Source organism: Ranitomeya variabilis, chromosome 7 (assembly GCF_051348905.1).
Source record: "Ranitomeya variabilis isolate aRanVar5 chromosome 7, aRanVar5.hap1, whole genome shotgun sequence".
Classification (NCBI taxonomy): Eukaryota; Metazoa; Chordata; class Amphibia; order Anura; family Dendrobatidae; genus Ranitomeya; species Ranitomeya variabilis.
Window position 1 is genome coordinate 156,392,282 of NC_135238.1, and position 12,783 is coordinate 156,405,064.

Genomic DNA, 12,783 nt, shown 5'->3' on the forward strand with positions numbered 1-12,783 from the left:
TGTCATGAAAACACCTTCTGATGATTTGTGTAGACACTTATCCCTTAGGCTTGGTATGTGACATGCAATTTCAATTGTGGTACAGAATGGATCAATTGTGGGACCTGTTGTAAAGCCACTTCTCCAAGGTGTCCCAGGAGCTGTTTTTCTACACGACATGCTGCTTGTGTTACTGTAAGCAGCCTGAATACCCTAAACGTGGTACTATGGCCTGCAACTTCTCTAGCCATGTCTCCATCATGCACATTTGGGGCATATAATTGCAAAAGTCGCTGTCAGCAGTGGATCTTGATGATTTACGTGCCTAAGTTCATTCAGGGGGCAAAACATTTCTCAGAAAACCATTAATAACCTCAATGAAAGGAGCCAAGGCGTGCAAGTGCAGGTATTTCTGCTTGTGGAGCTCATATTCAATACTGAATACATTGAAATGTTTGAAAATTTGATTTCCATTTTTTACCATTTGCATATCGATATCATGTCTATCTTGTGATTTCCATAATTACATAAATTTTCCTTCTTAGTGTTTCAATTTCAATTTGACAAGTGTATGTAAGTAGAAAATGCCTATTTGTTATATGGTTCATGGTAAAAAAGTTAGAGAAAACAAACAATCGAAATGCTGCTACATTTTACTATATTTGTAAGTTCTCAAGAGAAGGTCGCAACGACAACAGCAAGATAGACTCAGACATACTGTAAGTTACAATCAAAGTCCAAGAAAATATTTGCATAGATATTTTGGCCTTGAAAACTTGGTCTTTAGGACAGAGTAAGTGCTTATTACAAAGTAGCCCTACAAAGTAGTGCATGTTTCACTGTCACATACATTATATCGACAACTTTCATTAATGCCTTTTAATCCTATCCTAGATTGATAATGTTGCCACATTTATCAATAACTGTGCAGAACATAAGGTGCCAATGCGATATAGCAGGGATGAAGAACCTCAGGCCCGCAGGCCATTTACGGCCCTTGATGACATTTTATCTAGCCCCATGCAGATTGCCGAGGATCGCAATGCTTGGGCCAGCAGCTGTATTTTGACGTCCACCGGCCCATGAATTTCTTCTTGCTCTGTGAGCACACGCTTGGAACATTCATTACTGTACGCAGAGACGTGTGCAATGAAAAATCACGCCATGACACCAGTGCCAGCCTCTGGACGTACTTTGTGGGCAGAATTAGCACACAATTTGTACGGCCCCCGAAGGATGGCATAAATATACAAATGGCTCTTGCCAGAAAACAGATTCCCCACTCCTGCATTATAGCATGGTGTGCTTGAGTGACTGGTTTTGATAAATGGCGGTTTGTTGCACCATTTTCTATATAGTGTAACTGGACTGTTACAAAACTTCTGAGAAGTCTAAGAGTCAAATCAGCAATCTGATGAGGTGTTGATACCCAACCGACTGTTGCTCTCCTCCGACAATGAAGACTAGGGCATAGACTGTCTATTGAGCCTGTCTTCAATCTTGCAGGAGATAATTGCCTTCCTAAGTAGCCCTTTGTAGGTTCTCCAACGATAGACAAGGGTCAGTGGGGCAAACTGACCAGTTTACAAAGTAAGCTGCCATACACTATGTATATCGACACAAGCTTTTTTTTATAGCAATTTGTGTTACAGTAGTTCTTTTATGGGATTAGACCAGGCAGCATAGCCTTCACTCTCTCCACACGCCAATGAGCCTTTGGCACCCAAGATCTTGTCATCTGTTCACTTGGTCACTTGGACGGCTTTTGTTAGGCACTGACCAGCGCATATTGGGAACACCGCACAGAAACTTGCCTTTTTGAAGGTGCTCTGATTCAATCATCTTGTCGGCACCATTTGGCCCTTGTCTAATTTGCCCAGATCCTCGTTCTTGCTCATTTTTCCACCTTCCAACACATCAAATTCAGGAACTAACTTAATTTGTCTCTAGATAATCAATGTATCACCTGTCAGTGTATTTTCATGTTTTGGCTGCGATGTGTAAAGTCTGCTGAGCAGAATGAATGAAATTCTCATACATTTCTGAATGCAAAACTGCAGCATATATCTACATATTACAGTATAATATATACATAAGCACATATTACATGGATTTACAAACAGTGAACAGAAGAGTGAGCCATAGTGCATAGGGTATGCTCCGTCAAAATCCCAGCAAATAATATAGTGTAAATATTGAAGTATATATCTTCCATTGTCTTTTATGGAGGGCACGAGGTTTCTCCAATACACAAAGTATGAACAGGGTCATAAATAGGTCTAGCACACAGAGATCTATGTACCATCATGTATTATTTGATGACTGTGAATGATTTATGGGTAAGATAAGGGTTTGGACCTGCTTCTACCTTTATTTCCCTTTTACGTGGTAAAGGTCACTGACCGTTCCTATCATGTCTATAATAATGCAGCATATATATTTTTTCATATACTACGTCAGTACAAGTTAACCTGACTTATTAAGGCGGGGTTGGGGTTAAATGCAGCACGCGAATGGACGCATTTTAAAGAGATGCACAGAACATTGATGAGATCAGAGGGATAGTAGTCATAAACGGAATCTGTCACCAGGTTTTTGCTACCTCATCTGAGAGCAGTATAATGTAGGAAGAGAGACCCTGATGTCAATGATTTATCTCTTAGTTTACTGACTGCAGCAGTTGTGATACAATCTGAGTTGTTAGATGCAGCATGTGGCAGAGAACAGAAAGCTGCTCCAGCCTACACCAAAGCTTTCTGTGTACATTGTATATTGACAGTGAGCTGCTAATCAGAGGAGAGGGTGTGGTCAGACCAGGAGTCATGTGAGCTGTAGTCCAGGCAGTGATAATCTCCAGGTGATAAAACCTTCATGGGAAAGAAACTACAGCATACAGCCTAATAAGTGTCACATCCTTGAAATCAATGTCTCAGCCACCACCTCATACAGTCTTCACATTACATGGAAAACCTGCTGACAGATTCCCTTTAAGGCTGATAGGTGGGAGAGATGGCACTGTACCTCTCAGAGCAAATAACGTGGGGGGAAAAGACAAGTCAAGGGTTCTTTAAAGTCACTTTTTTATCAAGAGTCTCTCTGAGGGCTGACCTCTAAGCCACCAAATCTTAGGACTCAGTATACTAAAAGATTCGGGCACATTCAGTGGTTTGTTATTTCAGCCATATTTTTTTTTATTTAGAGCAAACTCCTTTAAAATAGCAGGACGTTTTCTGTAAACTATCTAATTTTTTACTTTTGTTATCTACACAGGAAGAGAAATAGCCTTGGGTTAGGACACTTATATTACCATTATTTTATTAGCCCCGATGCACCCTCCAGACAGTGCTCTCAAAGTCACGGATGACAATCAATATAAATATTGCAAGCATTAAGCAACAGACATAAAGTTTAATATTGGCATATGAGAAAGCTGCAACTTAGAAATGTAAGTCTAATGAATGTTTAGCAACAATGACCCCGTGTAAGCAACGATTTACACCAGAAAGTCATCTTGTGGACACAACAGTCTGTTATAAGCAGCAGACAAGGATGCCATTCATACAGCATATCAGCTCTAGTGTGACAGGCACCCAGAATGTTACTCCTTGCATTGTGCAGATATATCCAAAGTGCAAAACGCCTGTTCCATGTATTGTCTATAAACTGGTCACATTGTACACCCATATGATGATCCCTAATTATCAACAATACAACATCTGTGTTTTAGGAGCAAATATTGAACTAGAGTGAGACCAAAAGTTCATACAGGGCAAAAGGAGAAAGATTCTGCACCTACGTTGTTCACCCATATGGACCCCAGGAACAAATCAGTTCACAGACTGTTCAGCTAGTTTGAAGCAGAGGTTTTTCTCCCAATCCGACAGACGTCAAGAAAATTATTAAGATATTGAGTTTAACTATGCATTTAAACAGCAGTTTTAGCATGGGAACAGCCTAGGCCTCCTTGTAAAAAGACAAAGGTATCTGATGTTCAGAGATCCAAATTCACACGTCAGTCTTCTTGTTATACTTTTTACTAGCTCATTGGGATATTGGCCTGGTGCAGCCATGCCCTACAATGCTTAGTTTTCCCTGCAGCCAAATATACACTGTAGTCCTCGGAAGAATTACGAAAGACAGTTGAAGACCTGCCAGAATCAGCTTGACTTTAAGAGCCTCCTTTAAGAGACAAAGTTGTCCAAACTGCCATTGGACTGCAAAAAATACTTTCTAAAGGCGTTTTGGATGTCACAATTCATTCTCTTCAAATTGTAGCTTATTCTATCAAGACATGCTAATAAAAAAATGGCTGCCCAAATGTCTTTTTCTAGCTGACCGCAAAGCATGAAAAATGATAAAATAAAAAAACACCCTATACCAACCTGGATCTACTGTTCTTTGTGAACTGACCTAGGCACTTATGAACAGTGCTAATCATTGCGGTTTATCATGTCACCACCGATGGTCAATGAGTGACTGCGGTTATGACTGAGGTTATGCTTACCATGGTCAGTACATCATGGGATAGTTCATGAAGACCGGTGAGACTGACGGAATGAGTATACAATTTATTGCATTCCTTGAATTTTGAAAAAAAATTAAGAAAAATTTAAGAACTTGGAAAAAAAGATTAATGAGAACCTGACACCTCATACATGGCGTGAGTTCATGTATCAGACACTGGCTGTATGATTTCAGCCATGTACAGTACAAAAACATAGTTTAAAAGCCATTGGGGACCAAGTTGCAAGGCAGACTGATCGAACAGGAGACTAGACAGGCAGGTCCGTGGCAGCTTCTCCCTTCCCCCTGCCAATGATTGACAGGTCTCACCCCATACGTGTACACAGGGAGAGATCTGTCGCTCATGCAAAGTGGGCAGGGAGAAGTTGCCAGGGACCTGCCTATCTGACTAGTCTCTTTTCCAACTAGTCTCCAGTGCCGCTTTTAGTGAATGGTTTTCTCTGAAATGCTGCAGTGTTTCAGAGTCAAACATACATTGGTAAAATCACACCGCGAATATCTGATACATGCTGCAAGTCAATGATCACTGAACAAGCGTTCTAATGGATGCTCTTTTACAATTACCGGTTTGCCTAAAAAAACTTCAGCCAGTTCTCCTATTCAAATGGGCGCTACAGAAATGAATAAAACAGAAGGATAGAGATAAGGCACAGGAGCTTTCAATTTGTCCAAGGCCCATTATTGCCCTTGGGCCCTCGGGAAAGATCAAGGAGAAGCTGAAAATCCACCTCTTTGTTAAATCATAGCTCACAGTTATGGTACAAGCAGAAAATATCATTGTGTGCACACCTCAAATACCTAAACAACATTGATATTAAAGATTATTATGTAGGCATTGCTGCACTTTAGAGTATTCCCATCTTGTTATTCTTGCCTGAGGATGTACATATGTAAATGCAGGCCTTGGAGGGGAAGGGAAAGCTAACCTGTTTTTCACTGATGTGAAAAAAATAAATGAAAGCCTTAGGGTACTGTCACACAGTGCAATTTTGATCGCTACGACGGCACGATCCGTGACGTCGCAGCGTCGTATGATTATCGCTCCAGCGTCGTAGACTGCGGTCACACTTTGCAATCACGGCGCTGGAGCGATGCCGAAGTCCCCGGGTAACCAGGGTAAACATCGGGTAACTAAGCGCAGGGCCGCGCTTAGTAACCCGATGTTTACCCTGGTTACCAGCGTAAACGTAAAAAAAACAAACAGTACATACTTACATTCCGGTGTCTGTCCCCGGCGTTCTGCTTCTCTCCACTGTGTAAGCACCATAGCCGGAAAGCAGAGCGGTGACGTCACCGCGTCACCGCTGTGCTCGCTTTCCGGCTGGCAGGCGCTCACAGTGCAGAGAAGCTGAGACGCTGGAGGACAGACACCGGAATGTGAGTATGTACTGTTTGTTTTTTTTACGTTTACGCTGGTAACCAGGGTAAACATCGGGTTACTAAGCGCGGCCCTGCGCTTAGTTACCCGATGTTTACCCTGGTTACAAGCGAACACATCGCTGGATCGGTGTCACACACAACGATCCAGCGATGTCAGCGGGTGATCAAGCGACGAAAGAAAGTTCCAAACGATCTGCTACGACGTACGATTCTCAGCAGGGTCCCTGATCGCTGCTGCGTGTCAGACACTGCGATATCGTAACGATATCGCTAGAACGTCACGAATCGTACCGTCGTAGCGATCAAAATTGCACTGTGTGACAGTACCCTTAGAGTCAATAGTTTAATAAACTTCAGCAAGGAATTTGCATATCAAACTTGTCATAATGTCATTTTTATTAAAATAAACGATTCAAAAGCAAATAAGGCTAATACTTTTTTGCAATAAGTTAATCAACTTCAGGGTTTTTTACTTGTTCCTAAGATTTATTTCTTATGATTTTTTTCAGCCGTGTATGAAATTACATTACTGTTGATGTTTTACACAATCTAAAGGTGGATCTAAAAGTTCGTTCTCAGCCTGTGGCTTAACAGAAATGAAAAGGTGACAACTACTTTATTATCCTACATGTTTCGGATCACTCAAAACGACACGATTTCAGAGAAAAGCTGTACGCAGAGCCTAATGATCTCGGTTTCAGAGGGTACGACTGCGGCCAAGCCCGTATGGGAGGAGGACCTGCCAACGCAATTGCAAATTTCATTTGGATGTGTATCCTCAGACTCACGTTCAGTTAAAATGTAATGCATGGCATAGACCCAGCGACTCCCTGCACTGCACTACACAGTGCTGGCCAATCGGACGGTGGCAGCAGATCTCGGCTTCCCATGATGTCATGCGCTGCCCATGCCGGCACACGAAAGTCAGCTGCTGGCTTCTGTGCCATCTGTAGAAGAAGGCTCCGCACGTCAAGGAATCGAAGGATTCCAAGAATTTTTTTTTTTTCTTTAAGTATGCTAGAAAAGAATGGAAGGGGCTCAAGATGGAGGGCATTACACAAGTAAGAGGCCCAGGATGGGGGGCATTACAGCAGAAAGGGGCACAGGATGGGGGGCGTTATTACTGGAAGGGGCCAGAATTGGACATTATTATTGTAAGTTAGCCAATGCAGAGTTTACTATAGGAAGGATGGGGTACATTTTTCCATGATGATACATTATACCAGGAACAGGCCCAGATTGGGGACATTTTTATAGCATGGGGCCTAGGATATTAGACATTATTACTGGAAGGGGCCAGGATGGGGCCAGGATGGAGACATTAGTATTGGAAGAGGCCCATGATGGGTGATATTATGCCTGGAAGATGCCCAGGATTAAGGACATTACTACAAGAAGTTGGCAAGATGGGGGAGACCATTACAGGAAGGAGCCAGGACAGGGGACATTATTACAGGAAGGGCAAACACACGTCTTTATAAGATCTAGAATGCTAAATGTCACATACATCTAACCATCATACAATGGGAGCTCAGGTCCAAATTTGGCAAAGGATTGAAGAGACAAATTAATATGGTAAACTGGAGATAGGATGATACTGCCAGTTAGATTGTTGCTTGATGCTGGATATGATTGTGTGTTAAGAGTGCCTGATGTAAGAATGGAGGTATACTAATTCAGTGGGATTCATATAGGCTAGCTTTAGCTTATATTATCCCAGTATTGTTTGCTCTGGGTGTCACTGCTGGGGGGGGGGGGGGGGGGGGTGGAGGGAGTGTAATATAGATGTCACTACTAGGTGGGCTCTGGATGTTGTTTTCTTTCCTCTATGAGCTCAAAGGTAAGAGAGATCGGGGACCACTGCTATAGTTTATACATTTCCCCCTTGGGGAAGCTGCTGGGGAATTATCACAAAGCAGAATGACCCCATCAATTCCATATTCTTTAATAGGCTATATGGACAGCGTTTGTATTCATGAGACCACACCTTAAAATCCTACAGACGAAGTAGGGTACAATGTTTTATGTAGGTAATTCAACACTAAAGACTAACAATTATTACATCAACAATAATGAACAAATACTAATATTATAAGAAACCATAGAATACTGAAACACCAGATCTATACTACACTCATTTTTATTAGAAATCTACACTACATTAATTTCTTGTTATTGAGTCCTGGTCTACCTGCTGCTGTTACTCCAGCATTTCTACAAGGGAAAGATGTTTGTACTAAAGTCAAAATCCTAAAAACTAACTGTGTTGGAAAATCTGTGAAATCACAATTTCCAATTCCTCATCTACCTAAGAAGGCACTTACAGTAGCTAAACTCACACAAGATAGTAAGATGCTGCCAGAAGATCTCCTTACCAAGGGTTTTTGAATGGAAACCTTGATGGATTAATCTAAGGATCGGCTATCAATGTCTTACTCCCGGAAAACCAGATTATGACTTTTTATAAGCTAAGATTGGGCCAAAGAGTGGCAACAGGTACACACTTTGAAACTGACAAGTTTTCTTACGAGGCTAACAAAAACTATACACCAAGATGCGCCAAGATAACTGCAAGTGACAACTAGTGGCATCATAATAGTAGAAGATATGATGTTTGATGCATGGTCACTATATATATTCATGACCAAAAAAAAAACATTTAACCGCACCCCACAAAATAACCATGTCCTTTAAGGAGAAAAGGCGCACGTCAAAACCGGGGAGTCCATCCCAGAGCGTATTCCATATCAGAAAGATCAAAAGACAGCGCCTCACAAATGGTGAAAGAACAATCTTACATTTTATTCTGCCTCTTGTGGCGAAGTTTCGGTCAGGAGACCTTTTTCAAGAAAGATCAAAATCTTTCTTATATATATTCATGAGTCCTAGGATGTGCCTAGTTTTTATTATAGCCTATATGATGAGGGAACATTTCTGCAATGCCTATGTAGTCCTTAGGATTGGTCATTAAATCAGATCAGTGCAGCCCAACACCTATACGAAACGGCTGTTATTCGCTCCAGTGTTGGCACGAGTGTATAATTGAACATTGTAGTGCTTCAATGTGTAGTGAGTAGGAGCTGATCTGCAGTACTCTGCAACGCCTGCTATAAATTGAATAGAGCTATGCCTTGAAGCTCCATTTAACAGCTGATCAGTGGGGCTGCCAGATGTTGGCCCTCTACCGATGTAGTCTTGATGACAAAAGATAGATCATCAATTTCATATGATGATACCTCATTTGAACTCACCCCACATTTCTAGGTCAGTGTCCTAAAATCATCTAACAAAAACAGCCATAACATTAGGACCAGTGAATAATATGGATTATCTTGTGGTAATGGCACCTGTCAAGACATGAGATATATTAGGCAGCAAAAATCAGTCAGTTCAAGAAGTTGATGTGTTGTAAGGAAGACAAATGTACAACCGAAAGGATCTGAGCAATTATGACCAAAAGGCCAAATTGTGATTGCAAACTGACTGAGTCAGAACATCTCCAAAAAGGCAATAAATGTTGTCCAAGAAAGGTTACCCAGTGTATCAGTGACAGGGTCATGGCTCAAGGCTCATAGATGACGTGGGGAGACTATCTGGTCCAAATCCATTCCTTGACGTGCCAGAATTTTTGGGGTGTCACAAGCATGGCCTATACAATATTATGTTGGTTGGTATCACCTGGAACCATTGGGGTGAAAGTGAATGTACCAGAAATGCAGTCACTACAACTGCTATACGCCAACGTAAAATGGCTCCATCTCCGGGACTAATGGGTAGTATCATCATCCTCCTGGCACCCCCTTTACAGGTAGCGCGGTGTAAAGTGTGATACTGCCAAGAACCTTCTGGATGTGGTAAAGGAACTATGAACCAAATGCTGGAGGAGTGTCCATCTTTAGTATATGAAAACACCAATTGACACTTCTGCCAGTAAAGCCATCACAAAACTCAATTACCAACATACAATGGCAGACTGATGTAGATTAACAAAAAAGAGGAATTTTCGAATTTAATAAAAAAAAACCTGCTCAATCATACAAGATGACGGGCTGTATATTACCTTTAGTAATTCCATAATGCAAAAAAAAATAAAAGCAAAACTATAAATTATTAAGCACTTAACCTTTATAAATATATGCATCCGCAACAACAAAGCTATTTTCCTTTACACTCACCTAAAAGCCGTGCTGTGTCCTTAAATGGCTTATTCAGATGCACCACTGGAGCTTTCTCCTTAGATCATGTGTAAAATAAAGGATCCATCTGTAGGATGGACAGTATATGGAAACTGGAATCCATCAACTTGGCGCTGACTTTTGCCATCATTTTCTTAATGAACAGCACAACGTCATGACACACGTGCATTGATATACGCAATTAAACGTGGAACATGTGATAATGCAATCAGGGCTCTTGTCTGAAGTCATGAGTATTACACAGACGTAAGTTGGGTCACATCATACCCGCCAAAGTATTTTTATATAAAATCTGCCCCTTTTTGTAGGAACAGCCAAGAAACCGACGCACCTTCAAATAATGCAAGAAAGTGAAGAATAATTCATGCTCATGCAATACATCTTCTGCATAATCTATGAATCAATGCATAACTAAGATTCAATGTGATGATGCAGGGATACAACAAGTCCCAGCATTCCCTGAAGCTTCTATTTCCACAGCGGTAATGGACCAAGGATGCCTACCATTACTCCTAAGAAGCACAAAACGTCCCCCAACCCTTTATGTTGAAAATTATGTAAAAAATGCATTGAGTGTGTGCGAACCCGAAGGATTAGCTGCAAATAATAAATCATTGGGCAAAAAATAAGATCTCAGTAATTCATGGTAAAGCACAAATATATGACATATGTAGGAAGAATACCCACAGTAAGATACCTAATAATTGCTCTACTTTCTGATGTTATTTCCATTTTGACACATGATAATAATTGAAGCAGATTGTACATAGCAATCATTCATAAATCCAGATGCAAATCAGATCTGTACCCCGTTAGCTATATGGTGCTTCAGTATAAAGTGTATTGCACAATCCCCCAAGCTTTTCTTACACGTAGTTTAAATTATTAATTTTTATGTTATTATTATTATTATGGTATTATGATTTATGCTATTATTATTTATGTTGTTATTATATTAATAGTGTGAAATAATTGTAATTGTTTTTATTTTGTATATATATATTAGTTTTAATATAATATTATACATTAGTTTTAATAGCTATAGCGCAAAATTTTGATAAAAGAGTAGATGAATACACCGTACCGACCCCAGACCTAAAACATACTTCTATAAATTACATTAAAAAAAAACATGTTTCAGAACCTTCCTGCGACAACTGTGAACTCATCCCCTTCTATCCAGAATGCAGGCACTGTCCTGTGGACCACAACTAAGCACACGGCCAACATAAAATGAGAATATATGTTATAATATAGAGAACAACCACAAGGTATAAGTGACGGTTTACCGGTAAAGTTGTAGAAAGGATCATCCAGGGGTTGGAAAGACTCCAGAATTATGGATGCAGAAGATAAGGAAGGTAGGAGAAGAAAGGTTGTGTGCCTCCTGCAGAAATGTTCTGCTCCCCTGCTGCTTATCTCTGCTCAGCTGTGGCCCAGTATAGTCTTACAAAGGGAAATTGCACTTCATTTAGAAGGGGGTTTGACAGGGCAGCGATGGTTACAATACAGCAGCTGAGCATCTGTGTGGCAGGATCCATCCTGCAAAAGGAGGTATCAGGTTTCTGGTCCCACAGCATCATTTTTTTGGCCCTAGAGATCTTATGAGACAGATGGACCATCATCCATCCATCTGTCCTTCGTAGCACGAAATCACACTCCCCCCACCCTCGCTACTACCTCTGTGCCCCCCTTGTAAGGAATTAAACAAAGAGGTTACGCTGACAGCTGATACTCACATTGCTGCATAAGGCTGGTGTCCATGTTCTGGCTTTAAGGATGCCAAGAAAAAGAATGGACTAGTAACAAATCAGGAAATATAGATGCACTGGGAAGCGGACGGGGGTTGGAAAATAAAATTGTAGGGATAGGAAAGATGCCACCCACACAATCTTGCAGCCCACTGCAAAGAGAGCCCAGGGCTCCTCTGACGTCACAAGAGATTCATGAATGGAGAGGGAAGAGCTGCTTTAGGATTCAGCCCGGAGCTCGCAGTGACGTCCACAATGAGCTGAGGTGGAAGGGGGAGCGAACCACAGCCAATACTGAGCACTGCACATGCAGCCGGCCCTCCCCACAAAGTCAACGAATAAGCGGGGCCTACCAATCACATGTACCTGGAAGGGCAGCCGTCCAAGACCCAGAAATCCTACATTTATGTCTATTTATAAATATATGGACGTATGCATAATTTATACATATATAAATACACAACAATCATCCCTAACATTAAAACCACTGACAGGTAAAGTGAGTAACATTGATTATCTCGTGACATTGGCATCTGTCAATGGGTGCGACATATTAGGCAGTAAGAGAACAAGCACTTCTTAATGCAGATGCCAGAAAAAATGCAAGGATTTTAGTGGTTGTGCTCTTCTCCTTTTAAGCACCGACGCGCTACATGAAAGTGTGGGTCCTGGCTGGGTGTGTGGAATTGTGCTGTGAGGGCATCGCGCCCATGCAGACTGCATGTAGCCGGTGGTGTGGACTGGCCAGGACCATAGGTTCCACAGTTCAATAAAAGAGACGGTTGTTCAAACACAGAGTCTTTCCTGAACAATAACTTGGCATAACTTATGTACAAAGTCTTATGGATGTTTTGTCTATGGTGAAACATTTTCTCGTTACACTGCGTCCTTCCTCTGTAGTTCTACTCCAAGGCTCTGCCAACTCACGGTTTCATCCTATGTAACCAAAACCC

At 41.3% G+C, this 12,783-nt stretch overlaps 1 protein-coding gene across 1 annotated transcript in view; it reads right to left on the reverse strand.

Annotated features, from left to right (window-relative positions):
• Positions 1-12,078, reverse strand: part of MAP3K13 (mitogen-activated protein kinase kinase kinase 13) — an 85,761-nt gene extending 73,683 nt beyond the window's left edge. Inside the window, exon 1 of the mRNA XM_077272125.1 lies at positions 11,819-12,078. The gene's annotated coding sequence lies outside the window, so the exon portion shown is untranslated. The remainder of the gene's footprint in view (positions 1-11,818) is intronic.
• Between the last annotated feature and the right edge of the window lie 705 nt (positions 12,079-12,783).